General features: G+C 46.2%; 1 protein-coding gene across 4 annotated transcripts in view; it reads left to right on the top strand.

Annotated features, from left to right (window-relative positions):
• KAZN (kazrin, periplakin interacting protein) overlaps positions 1–13,262 on the top strand; it is a 1,230,044-nt gene that overhangs the window by 696,180 nt on the left and 520,602 nt on the right. The gene's annotated exons all lie outside the window — the stretch shown is intronic.

Below are 13,262 nucleotides of genomic sequence, written 5' to 3'. Positions count from 1 at the left end.
TGGTCTCAAACTCCCGACCTCTGGTGATCCTCCTGCCTTGGCCTCCCAAAGTGCTGGGATTACAGGCATGAGCCACTGGGACTGGCCTGAAGATAGGGTCTTTAAAGAGGTGATGAAGAGAAAATTAGGTCATGTGGGTGGGTCCTAATCCAACACAACTGGTGTCCTTACAAGAAGAGGAGATGAGGACACAGACATGCACAAAGGAATGTGCATGGGAGGATACAGGGAGAAAGTGGCTGTCTACAAGCCAAGGAGAGAGGCCTCAGAAGAAACTAACCCTGCCAACCCCTTGACCTTGGACTTCCAGCCTCTAGAACTCTGAGGAAATACATTTCTGTTGGTTAAGCCCCCTAGTCAGTGGTTCTTGGTTATGGTTGCCTAGCAAAGTACTACAGGCAGGATGGCACCCTTGAGGGACGGTGCTAATTTCAATCATGTGTTAGTCAGCTTTTGCTGTGCAACAAACAGAATCAGAATCTCAGTGGCTTGCAACCATATTCATTTTTCTCATTTGTGGATCTGCACAATGGCAGGACGTGGCTAGGGTTTGGCTGGGGTTTACCTCAGGCCAGGTTCAGGTTTGCTCCATATGTCTGCATTTCAGAGCTGAACATTAAGGCAGTTACTTGGGGCACACTCTTCCCACACAGGATCCCAGAGCAGAGGAGGCCAAGCCAAAGAGTGCGAACACACTCAAGGCCCCTGCTTGCTGCAAGCCCACTAGCAATCCAGGGGCCAAAGCAAGTCACATGCCCAAGCCTAACATCAGGGGGTCAGGGAAAGGTACTCCACCTACTTCAAGTAACAAGGCCAAAGGCAAGATGGATGGGTAATACTATGAGTGGGAAGGAGTGAGGAATGACAAACAAAAATCCAGTCTACCACCAATAGTCAAGGGGAATGAGGAGAGGGTGCCGAAAGATTCCTGAGGCAGCAGAACGTCCCAGCCCACCGCACCGATGTCAGCTAAAGTGTCACATCGCCCACATCCCCGAGGGAAGATGGGCTTCTGCTGATTGTCTGTTAGAATTACAGCAGAGTCAGCTGAACCCCAACACCTTCCCAGAACTGCACACGCCATCTCGAGGCAGCAGCTCCATGTGCAAAGAAACCAGATCCTTCCTGGGAGATCAAAATCAATTTTAAACAGACACAGCTGTTCCCTAGTGGGGGTGTTGGAAGGGAGAGGGGGAGATGCTGTAGGAAATGTTTCATTTCTTTTTGTTTTAAGTTGTTGGGATAACCAAAGAAGACTTGTAAAGTTTGATTATTAATTTCTGGAAGACTCGGTCGCCAAGTTTGCTATCAGTTTCAAGGAAAGGAAGTGTAAGATCAAAGGGATGCTTCCTAGTGGAGGTTTTCACCTCATATTAAGCTTAGAAGCTTTTCAAAACAGAGTGATCAGAAGTAGAGCTGGTTTGTTTTTGTGATGTGCCGCACAGATGGATCAATCAAACGCCACAGTTTAATACGGTTCAACAAATGTTTACTGAACACCCACCATGGTCCTGGGCTCACTTAAACAAACAGAAACAAATCATAGTAATAGTAAGAATTGCTACTCCATGTGTAGGTCATCTGGGCAAGTTAAATTGTCTCTCTGGGTCTCAGTGTCTTCATCTGTAAAACAAGCCTGTTTGACTAAGCATGAACTTTTTTCTTTCTGGGTTTTTTTTTTTTTTTTTTTTTTTTTTTTTTTTTAGAGATAGAGTCTTATTCTGTTGCTCAGGTGCTGGAGTGCAGTGGCACAATCACAGCTCACTGGAGCCTCAAACTCCTGGGCTTAAGTGACCCTCCGGCTTTGGCCTCCCAAAGCACATGCCTAGGACTGCAGGCATGTGCTACCACACCCAGATATGTTTTTTTTTTACTTTTTGTTCAGATAGGGTCTCGCTTTGTTGCCCAGGCTGATCTCAAACTCTCAGGCTCAAGTGATCCTCGCACCTTGGCCTCTCAAAGTGCTGGGATTGTAGGCATCAATCAAATGCCAGTTTAATACGGTTCAACATTTAAGTTCAAAGCAAGCATGAACTTTGAGGTTCCTTCCAGATATAGAATTCTAAAATCCACAAATTGGGTGATGTTTTTTCCTCACTTGCTGACAATTAAAATTAGAGGGGTGCGTAAAGGAAATGAAATCCACACTGCTGAAGCTATGAGAACCATAGAATGCTCAAGATTTTTCCCAATGGTAAAGCTAAGAATCCCTGAAGCAGAAGATTAATAATTACATGTATATTCATTCTTCCCTGTATTAGTTCTTGCAGTCTCTACAAAGAAATACCTGAGCCTGGGTAATTGACAAAAGGGGCCAGGCGCGGTGGCTCATGCCTGTAATCCCAGCACTTTGGAAGGCCAAGGAGGGTGGATCACCTGATATCAGGAGTTCGAGACCTGCCTGACAAACGTGGTGAAACCCCATCTCTACTAAAAATACAAAAATCATCCGGGTGTGGTGGCATGCACCTGTAATCCCAGCTACTCAAGAGGCTGAGGCAGGAAAATTGCTTTAACCCGGGAGGCAGAGGTTGCAGTGAGCCGAGATTGTGCCACTGCACTCCAGCCTGGGTGATAGAGCGAGACTCCATCTCAAAAAAAAAAGAGGTTTACCTGGCTTACACTTTTGCAGGCTGTACAGGAAGTGTGGTGCTAGCTTCTGGTGAGGCCTCAGGAAGCTTACAGTCATGGTGGAAGGCAAAGTGGGAGCAGGCATGTCATATGGCCAGAGCAGGAGTGAGAGTGGGGGGCAGGTGAGGAAGAGAGAAAGGGAGGAGGTGCCATACTCCCTGAAACAACCAGATCTCATGTGAACTAACTGGGTGAGAACTCACTCATCACCAAGGCTTTGGTGCTAAGTCGGTCATAAGACATCGGCCTCCATGATCCAATCACCTCCCACCAGGCCCCACCTTCAACACTGAGGATTTCATTTCGACATGAGATTTGGAGTGGACAAACAACCACACTATATCATTCCCCTTCTACGCACCTCCCCAGAAAAAAAGATTACTGTTCCAACATCATCCTCAGTTCAGGTGTGTATATGAATCCCATCTTCATTACATTTTTCAACTCAGTAGCACCCATGTTGCATTTGAGTGGAAGGAGGCCATACAGAAAAGTAGTAAGAGGGGGGCCACTGGCATCCCTGTGGCCTGTGGCTGAGTCTCAGCCCTGCCACTCTTGAGCTGTAAGACCTTGGGGGAGTAAATTAACCTTCCTGAGTCTCAGTTCTCCTCTCTGTAAAACGGGGATGATCATGGTAGCTTCTGCCTCATAGGGTTGTCATTAAGTACTTAGCACCGGGTGTGGTGTAAGAATCATTGCCACTTCTCATTTTCATAGCACCCCTTCCCAAAGCACTTTCAAGCAAATCTGGATTTTGAAACTACCAGCTCATTTAGCCTCTTCTTGGATAGTTGAGACAAATTCAAGAAAGAAAAGAGGTATATGGTTGCTGAAATTTAATGTAAAATAGCTTCATTCAGTGTTCTTCATGTAAAGGCATACATAGATTTGTGAAGGTACATGTTACTTTGAATTAAAACACTAGCAACAAAATTATCTTGAAAATAGAACCTAGATACCCTCTGAGTGAGGAAGGTGGAAATCCCACTGGTCAGTGATATGTATGATCATTTCCTGCTTAGCTTCCGAAGGGAACTTACGCACCTGAGTGCCAGAGCTCCATTCTCTGAGTCTGTGCCCCCCAGCAGGGCTCTGTTTGCCTGAGAGAAGGGGGCAAATATTTTTCTAATTTGCACAAAGGTGTCCGTGAGCTAGCCAGTCCGTCTTTTGAGAGACATTGAAGTGTACACTTTGGTCTGATGCCTCCTAATGAATGACAGGACAAGAACCTGGATCTGTCTTTCTTTTCTTCCCCAAAGCTGCCTAGAAGGTATCAAGCTCCCAGTGTTATAACCTGGCTTTCTGCAGGACTCCCTCGGGGTTCCTCACTGGCAGGGGAAGAATGAAGCTCAGTTTCTTTTCTTCTAGACAATTTCATCTCTTGAATACATGACAGTTGTTTCAGAGCCTGGACAGGTACGTTCTTGCACTTGCGGTCCCAGTGTTTTGAGGAGCTAGGCGTGGAGCCAGTAACTGGAGGAGAGTTTGGGGCCATGGGCACGGATGCAGAACACCAGAGCAGGCAAGGGAAGGGCAAACGTGAGCCCCTCCCCTTGGTACTTGTTTTTACCTCCCAACCTGCCCTCTTCTAAGCCAAATCTACTTGTTTCTTTCTCAAAAGGAAAGACATCAGCAGCTGGCTGTTCCTGGGTGAAGCTGTCAGAGTACCTACCATCTTGCTACCAAGATGGCTGAGGATATGATCAAAAGCAAAATAGCTGATACTGCCATGAGCAACACAGCTCCCTCTTGAACTGCAGAGACACCTAATAATGTGGCCTTGGAGTTCCAAATATGATATCGTAAATTGTTTTACACCTCCTCAGCATAAAACGAGGCAGGTAAAAAAAAAAGGGTGGGGGCAGTCAATTAAGATAAACATGACAGCTTTGCACCTGGCTGGCTATAGACACAGCATCCTAACAAGTCGGCCATTGAACAAAATATCTCCCTTCCAATTACGCATACAACTGGACCATGAGTACTGAATATTAGGGCAGATGGCTGCAGGAACAGCCCTTCATGGCACACTGACTTATACAGTGTACACCATTTGGCAAATACAGATTTTTCCCGGGGCACTTTGGTGCTGGAATAATTTAGTATTGGCTCAAGGGACAAGATCTACGGCCGCTTCCTACTACCACTGCTTCCAATTCCTGAAGAAAGATGGTGCACCTTGCCAGATCTGAGACCCCTTTGCAGTAAATCATCAAGGGATGTTAGAATCTTCGTTCCTCTGGTCTTGTGGTACCTAATATAATGTTTCCTCTGTGGCCTTGAATGGGGGCTCGCGCTGTTCTTTGTGACATATTTGGGGGAGAAAGTACTTTTCCTAAGAGAAGAGGACTTATTCGGTGAGTAAAGCATCCTGGGAGTAGAAAGAGTTGAACTCAAGGAAGCAGAAGTCCATAAGAATCTGGGAAAAGAGTGGGAGCCTGAGTAGAAATGAGTGGAAAACTCTCCTCCTGAAGATACATTTTAGTTAAATAAATAAATGTGAAAGAGCAAAGTAGGGCGATAAAGGCGTCCTGAGACGCCTGAGTTTCATCTTGTGAAACTCAGCTCCTCACCAAATCGAATGCACCTCTGTTTAAAAATAGCCCCCTACCCTCCAAGAAAGCATCAAAAACAACTTTTATAGAATAGAGATCACAGGAATAATAACACTACCAGTGAGCAAAAAAATAAATTACCCATTTAGGGTAGGTCTGTTAAGTATTTCAAATCACTGGGGTACCATTTTATGAGCCAAAAGAACTCATTTACCAAATGGGTCCCCAGGGCCTGGAATAACAAATGCACCAGCCACAGAGGAGTAGCTCCCTCCTCTGCTTCTGCTTCAGATCTGAACCTTTTGCAGAGAGTGAAGGGGATTGGGTTGGAAGGGACACAGAAGGTCTCTCACTGCCTCAGCGAGTGCAGGGATGACTTCACGTATTAGAGGGGGAAATGAGAAAGAAACAAAAGGTGGAAACCTTAGAATTGGGCACACCTAGGTGTGACTCTGGTTATTCTACCTCTTAGCTAGGTGAATATGAGCAAATCCCCTGAGCCTGAGTGTTTTACTCATGGTGACCTCAGTGTTGGGAAGATTCAGCCTGAGTTAGTAGAAATAAATGGTTGAGCAAACTGGCAGACCACAGTGGATGCCCGAAGAATGAGAGCTACCATCACAACTATTACAGCCACGGTCTTCATCACCATCACCATCATCTCCATCACTGATAACATCTATTAATTTCTTTCTAGGCACCAGGCACTCTTCCAGATGGTTTCCAATGCATCATCTCTCTTAATTCCTCAACAAGTCTATGAAATCAGCAGCAATATTATTCCCATTTTCCCAATGAGGAAGTTGAGACAGTAAACAACTCATCGAGTGTCTCAGAGCTAGTACATGGCAGGGCTGGATTTAAACCCATGCCTAACTAAGTCTAGAGCCTATGCATTGGAGCTACCCCTCCCCTGACACCAAAGGTGGGATGAGATCATTGATGACATCAGCTAACATCCTCCTGCTAGTAGGCTGTAGAGAGGGTGCCTTCACTAAAATGGGAAATTAGAGCAGATTTAAGAGAGTGTAGGAGTGGCTAGAACACTTGACCCTATCCTCTTTAGCTTTGTTGGGGGGACCTCTCAGAAATTGTTCTGGGTTGCTGGAAAATCAAATAGTGCCCCCTCCATGGACACAGCCACCGCATGAGAGGGCAAGAGGTCAGTCAGGCAAGATGCCCAGGGGTTGAACCAGGTCTTTGGAGTGTAGTGATATTTCTCTGAGGGTGGAAATATTTGTCTCTGGGTTTTATATTTTGCTTGGCTGTGGTTGTTGTTCACTGTCACTCACAGAGGCTGTGACAGAGTCGAGAACCCAGGCCAGCACACATATTCTCTTGTAAGCCCCCGAACAGGGAAAGAAGAAACACACAGACACACACACACACACATACCAAGAAAGATTCAAGGAGGGAAAAAAATGCACTTGCACTTCTACCAAGGAATAGAGACTTTAAGTATATATGCTTATGTGTTTAAGTCTGTGGTTAGAATGTCTATTACTATTTATCACTTTCATACCTAGGAGCTTCTGAATTAGAAGTGATTATTAAAGGACTGTTTGCAAATGAAAAATCTGCAGAAGGAACTGAGTTGGTTAAATATATACACAGAAGGGATGCACCTGACCGACTTTCCCAGCTTTAGATGAGAGATTGCTTGGGAAGACAGGAGGAGTGTAAAGAGTTATCATTCTTTACACTAATAACTCTGCTGTGTGTCCACACTGATATATACTAGGGGGTGTGTGTGCGTGCACGCGCCCATGTGTGCATGTGTTTCATCAACACTGAACGCATACATTTCCATCTTATAGCTGCTGGCTGTCTCTTTAAGCCCCACACTCCTCTTGCCTGTTTTTTCCTCCTGGTATCTTTTCTTCTCCATCTTTTCATTTCATAGCTGTGGTTATGAGGGTGATGAATAGGAGAAGGATAGCTGTTGGGGTTCCGCGGCCTGCACACTTCTCTACGGCTCTGTTCCCTGCTCCTGGTCCTCTCACTCACAGCCCTGAGCCCTGGCCGCCCCTGTCTGGAGATCTGTTGCCCTTTTCCCCAGAGCACATGTTAAAACCCACTCAGCCAAAGTAAACCATGTAAATGTACAAGAAATTCATCTCCTAGATTGGCCAGGATTCACATGTGACAATTTGAATAAACAGAGACTCCGTCTGTGGAGAGGGAGGGTAACTCCCCAAGGACTGTCTCTTGGAGGGGGATGAGGGGGGCGCACAGGACAGATATGATCCAGAAAACAGAGAGCAGGAAGCCCTCACAGCCACTCCTGAGGCTCAAAAAGCTCCTGGCATATACATATTTCACACGCGCTCAGTGCTTTCTGGGCATCTGGGTGTCTGGACCGGTGAGTCTCCAACTTCATGAAGCATCAGATTCTCCTGGGCAGCTTGTTGTAAATGCAGATACCAAGACACCGGGTACCACACGAGGGATTCTGGTTGGTCAGGGGTGGGGCCTGGGCTTCTGCATTTTCACAAGCAGCTTCTGAGGATTCCACGTCACGTGGTCTTCATCTTCGCTTCGGGAAACACTGAAGTCCAGAGGCTTGTGGCTAGAACCTAGGAAGGGACACTGTTTGCAGGAAGCGGCCTTCAACATTGGCTGCAGGGAGCAGGACCCCATTCGTGGATCTCTCTCTGGCTCCTGCAAGCAGCCATTTGCTGACCCAAAGAAGCATGAGAGTTTCTCAGGGCACTGACTCCAGGGTCAAGAAGTTCATCACTCACTGGCTTCCCTTTCAGCCTTCCCCCTTTCCACCTTGTCCCACGTTCGGATTCCTGGAATCCAGGATTTATCACTCAGCCTTACCAGGTGGAATGCATGAATGCCGCCTCTGGTCTCTGAGCTAGGCAGAAACGATGCTTCTGATAGGATAGGAGAGAAAACTGGGCTTTATGTGGGAGTATCTGAGTCCTGGCCCCCAGCTTATCCACTCAACAAGTATGTGCTGAGCACTGGAGGGATAAGAGGTGGAAGGAAGTGCAGGCAGTTTTGTGATGCTTGGACAGATCTCTTAACTTCAGTGTCTTCATCTGCCATGTGCAGATACCAGTACCCTCTCTACCCAATGGAGTTGTCGCAAGAATAAAATAAGAGAGCTGTGAAAGTGCTTTGCAAAATTAAGATGTGACTAGAATTCCTGGAGAAGACTGAATGAATATGAGAAGGGTTTTAATGAGAGTAGCGAGAATATTTGTGGATATGAATTTGTAGGGGACAAGGAAGATGAATTTGTTCAATCAACCACAAACTCTTTGGAGAAGCAACTATCACACCAGACAGGGGGAGCAGAAAGCAGAATTGGATATAAACCCTGCCTTCCTGAGGCTCACGGTCTGGCTTATTTGGTACATGCGGGGGAGGGACGGAGTAGTTTTAGCCAGGGCATTTTACTGCATGCAATAGAAATAATCAAATTAGCTCAAGAAAAGGGCATTTATTCTTGGGAATTCCATGGAATCCAAGACAAAGAAGAATAAGCAGGATTGTTTTGGAAACCCCAGGAGTTTAAAGACCTTCACCCCAGGGAGCCAAACTCTTGGGGACTTATCTCTCAAATCCTTCAGTCTGTATTTCAAATTCACAAATAAATAAACAGAACAATAACCAATGGCCATATATGCTATGAAATAAGTAAATGTTGAATGTTAAATCTGAGGGATGAAAAGGAATCAGATGCAGAGAGCCAGGGGGAGAATGTTCCAGGGAGAGGCAAGGGAAAAGGCAAAGACCTTGAGGTCAGAAACAAGTGGCAAGAGAGTGGTGAGCAAGGGGTGTGGTGCAAGAAGTCAGTGGCCAGCTTATGCAAGGCTGTGGGTGTAATTTAGGAAGTGCCACGTGACACACACCAGTGGAAAGATGGGCCATTTTCTAAAGACCCTGGTTAAATTCTTCCCAGCCCCTTCACTGACAAAGCTGCGTGGTTCATTCCTAAATCTGGGGTCTCTGTTTCTCTGTCTGTAAATAAGGAGGGCACTAGAGTAGACAATCCCCATTGCCTTCTAGGACCAAATAGCGTCATTCAATCATAGAGTAGGGCAACCATATATACTGGGTTTCCTGGGACAATTCCTATGTATGCCACTTGTTTTAGCTTAATTCAATTACTCATTGCGCCCTCTTTTGCTCTCAGCAGCATCCCAGTCTTGACGTTATATTATGAGGTCACTCTATTTCTGGGAAAAGGGAGGTGCATACGGCTGTGCTGTCAGCAATGGGTTAGGCCCTTAGCCTTGATTCTTGATAGGAATTTCCTTTCTCTGAGCTACGGGGAAGCTGGTTTTGCAGACTTTTCAAAATACCCAGGCAAGCTTTGATGGGCAACAAACACACACGGCACAGTTGGCTTATTCTGCTCAGAAAGATCAGACAATGTAGGTAGAGGCTGGTGACCGCATATGAGCCGAGGCCTGGACCTTGGATGGGGTTGGGCTGGTTGAGAGTGATAGCAGCAGTGACAGTGGAAAAATGATAGCAAGTCCCTATGAAGTGGACCCATTTTCTATCTTGGTTCTTAACATCAGCCTACTGGGGTGTGAGATTGGGACTATTTGGGGAACATGCAAAAGGGGGAACCCTGAAACAGAACCCACAGTACTGCCAAATTCTCATAGATGTGAATCCCATGGAGAGACAGCTGTGGATGACAGACTTCTCTGGAATCCCTCTCCCAACAGTTTGCAGGTGTGTCCCAGGACACGGGCGGTAAACGCCTATCAGCCCCCATAGACAGGCAAATGGGCTTGCAGGAGGGGGTTAGGTCGGTGGGAGGGGACACAGATTCCGCTGACCAACTGGACCGACCAAGGCACTTAGAACTGCTTGGTGTAACTTTGGGAGGCCAAGGCAGGTGGATCACAAGGTCATGAGTTCAAGAGCAGTCTGGCCAAGATGGTGAAACCCCGTCTCTACTAAAAATACAAAAATTAGCCAGGCGTGGTGGGGGGCACATGTAACCCCAGCTACTTGGGAGGCTGAGGCAGAGAATTGCTTGAACCCGGGAGGCAGAGGTTGCAGTGAGCCAAGATCACACCACTATGCTCCAGCCTGGGAGACAGACCAAGACTCCATCTCAAAAAAAAAAAAAAAAAAAAAAAAAGAACTGCTTAGTATATCTGCAAACCAGGATTCAGTTCTTTGTAGTCTTTCAGTTACCTTATGGGGGGCAGCATCAAAACTACAGAGCTGCGTGGATCTTGAAAAGGGGGATGCCGTGGTGCAGCCATTGTGGAAAACATATTGGCAGTTCCTTGAAAAGTTAAACACAGCAACTGTTTTGTTCCTTGAGATCACCTCCGGGGGAGCGGTGGCAAAGGCTGGGGATAAGAAACGTAGACCTGGCTGAGCGCTGTGGCTCACGCCTGCAATCCCAGCACTTCGGGAGGCCGAGGCAGGTAGATTGCTTGAGGTCAGGAGTTCGAGACCAACCTGGCCAACCTGGTGAAACCCTGTCTCTACTAAAAATACAAAAAAAATTAGAGGGGTGTGGAGGCCCGCACCTGTAATCGCAACTACTCAGAAGGCTGAGGCAGAGAATCACTTGAACCCAGGAGGCGGAGGTTGCAGTGAGCTGAGATGGTGCCACTGCACTCCAGCCTGGGCGACAGAGCAAGACTGCGTCTCAAAAAAAAAAAAAGAAAGAAAAAAGAAAGGTAGACCTTTTTGGTTTAAATCAAGTATACCCGCAGAGGCTAATTGATTGCAGACTTTCTATCTAAGATCTAGTCCTTTGGTGTGTGGGTGAACATAAGGACACACAACTGGAAAAAGCCCCTTTTTTTCATGTTAGGAAAAAAAACTCTCAAAAAATAAAATTCTTAAAATCCTAGGAAGCACCCCAGGAGTTTCTAAAGCAAGCTTCTTGAAACCTCAAAAATAGAGGGATGAGAAGGGGCTGAAGGAATGAGTCTTTTCTTTTCTCCTTATTAGATTTTTTTGTTTTGATTTGATTTGAAGATTCCGGTGTGTGGGAATAATCTCACTGAAGAGCAAAATGAGTAACACTGGGTCACTTTGTTTACTACACAAACACACTCACACGCATTCATTTACAGAACACTTACTACGGGCTAGGGCGGCAAGGATGCAAAGATGAATAACATAAAAAGCCGGATAACCCTCCTTCCCCCACCCACAAGTTCCCAGTGAAGTGGGAGAGAGACATGTAAACAGATAAATTACTGTTTCTTCTGCTGAGTGCTATACCAGAGGTGTGAGTGCACGCACACGTGCGCGCGCACACACACACACACACACCCCTCTAAATAGAGCTACTCTTAACTGTTTGCTCAGAAGCCCTAGTTCCAAAACATTCCCATCCTCTCTATTTGTGTATTTGCATATATGACTTTTTGATTGAGGTAAAATTTACATAACATGAAATTAAGCCCTTTAAAGTGAACAATTCAATGGCACTTAGTACATTCACCGTGTTGTGCCACCACCACCTCTGTCTAGTTCTAAAACATTTTCATCAGTCAGCACAAAGTAACACCCGGCACCTATTAAGCAGTTACTTCTCATTCTTCCCTCCCCACAGCCCCTGACAAACACCAATCTGCTTCCTGTTTCATGGATTTATTTATTCTGGATATTTCATATAAATTGAATCGTATAATATGTGACCTTCTATGTCGGGCTTCTTTCAACTAGCATAATGTTTTGGAGCTTCATCCACGTCGTAGTAGCATGTATCAGTACTCTTCACGGCTGAGTAATATTCCATTGCATACTGCAATTTGTTCATCCAATCATCTGTTGATGGACATCTGGGTTATTTCTGCCTTCTGGCTACTAATGAACAGTGCTGCTATGAACATTCATGTACAAATTTTTGTTTGGATATTTGTTTTGGACATATTCTTTTGGACATATACCTAGGAGTGGATTTGCTGGGTCGTATGGTAATCCTATGTTTAACTGTTCAAGGAACTGCTAATATGTTTTCCACAATGGCTGCACCACGGCATCCCCTTTTTCAAGATCCACACAGTTCTGTAGTTTTGATGCTCTCCCATAACGTAACTGAAAGACTGCAAAGAACTGAATCCTGGTTTGCAGATACACTAAGCAGTTCTAAGTGCCTTGGTTGGTCCAGTTGGTCAGAACTTGTGTTAATGAGGTTAAGGTCAGGGTTCGATCCCTGAACTGACCCATTAGCTGAGCAGAGCGGACAGAGTGAAGAATTGTGTCTTCCTGCCACATGCTCCACCATCAAATCCTGCCCTCTTGCAAAAGCTTGTTAGTGGTCACAGGGGAATGGAGCAAGACTGTTTTTATGGTTCCACAGAAAAGGGGGGAGAAATCTATCATCCAAGGCCTCCTGAAGGCGCAGCAGGAGGAACTTGCAATCAGATGATTACTTTCTTCCAGTCCCGCTGTCACCTGCTTTCTGCGGGCCCCTTAAGTAAATTGCTTAACCCTATGCAGAGCCTCAGTTTCCTTATCCCTAAAATGGGAATAATAATCCTCACTCACAAGAGATAAGAATGCATATAAAAGCACTCTGCACGCAGTTTTTGCTTGGTTCTTATGGGCTTCCTGTAAGAACCTGAAGGGTGGGCAGCCTCATTTTTCCTTGCAGCACCCCACTGGCTTCTGCAATCTGCTCTTTGCTGCTCTCCGGAGGTTGACTGAGCTGGAATGATGGCGCCCTGTTGACCAGAGGGTTGCTGGCTGTTTTAAATTGTCCTATTTGCATGGAATGAAGTTTGCTATGGTAACAAGGTCTGGTGGCTGGAATCCAGGGCCCCAGTGAAAAATGCAAAGCCTGTGGTCTGGGAGAGAAAGAGGAGCTGGAAAGGGCATATCAACGTCAGGGTACCTCAGTTCTTCTGTGAAGAGGGGATGGGTAAACTGAGGCAGCAGGGCTCAACTCTTCTGCTCCCAGTAGAAGAAAGGGAAGAAGCCCCATCGACGCCTTCCTTCTTATCTCTCAACCTCATCTCTGTCCCCGCCAATATTCAGCCCAGCTAAGAAGCTTAGGAGCTGGCTAAGGCTGCTCCTCCACCTGGGTGCACACACAGGGCTAGGGCTGTGGAGAGGCGGGAGCACCAGCGG

The sequence above is a fragment of the Pan troglodytes genome, chromosome 1, assembly GCF_028858775.2.
Source record: "Pan troglodytes isolate AG18354 chromosome 1, NHGRI_mPanTro3-v2.0_pri, whole genome shotgun sequence".
In the NCBI taxonomy this organism is placed as follows: Eukaryota; Metazoa; Chordata; class Mammalia; order Primates; family Hominidae; genus Pan; species Pan troglodytes.
Note: the sequence above shows the minus strand (reverse complement) of the source record. Positions and strands in the feature narration are given on the sequence as shown.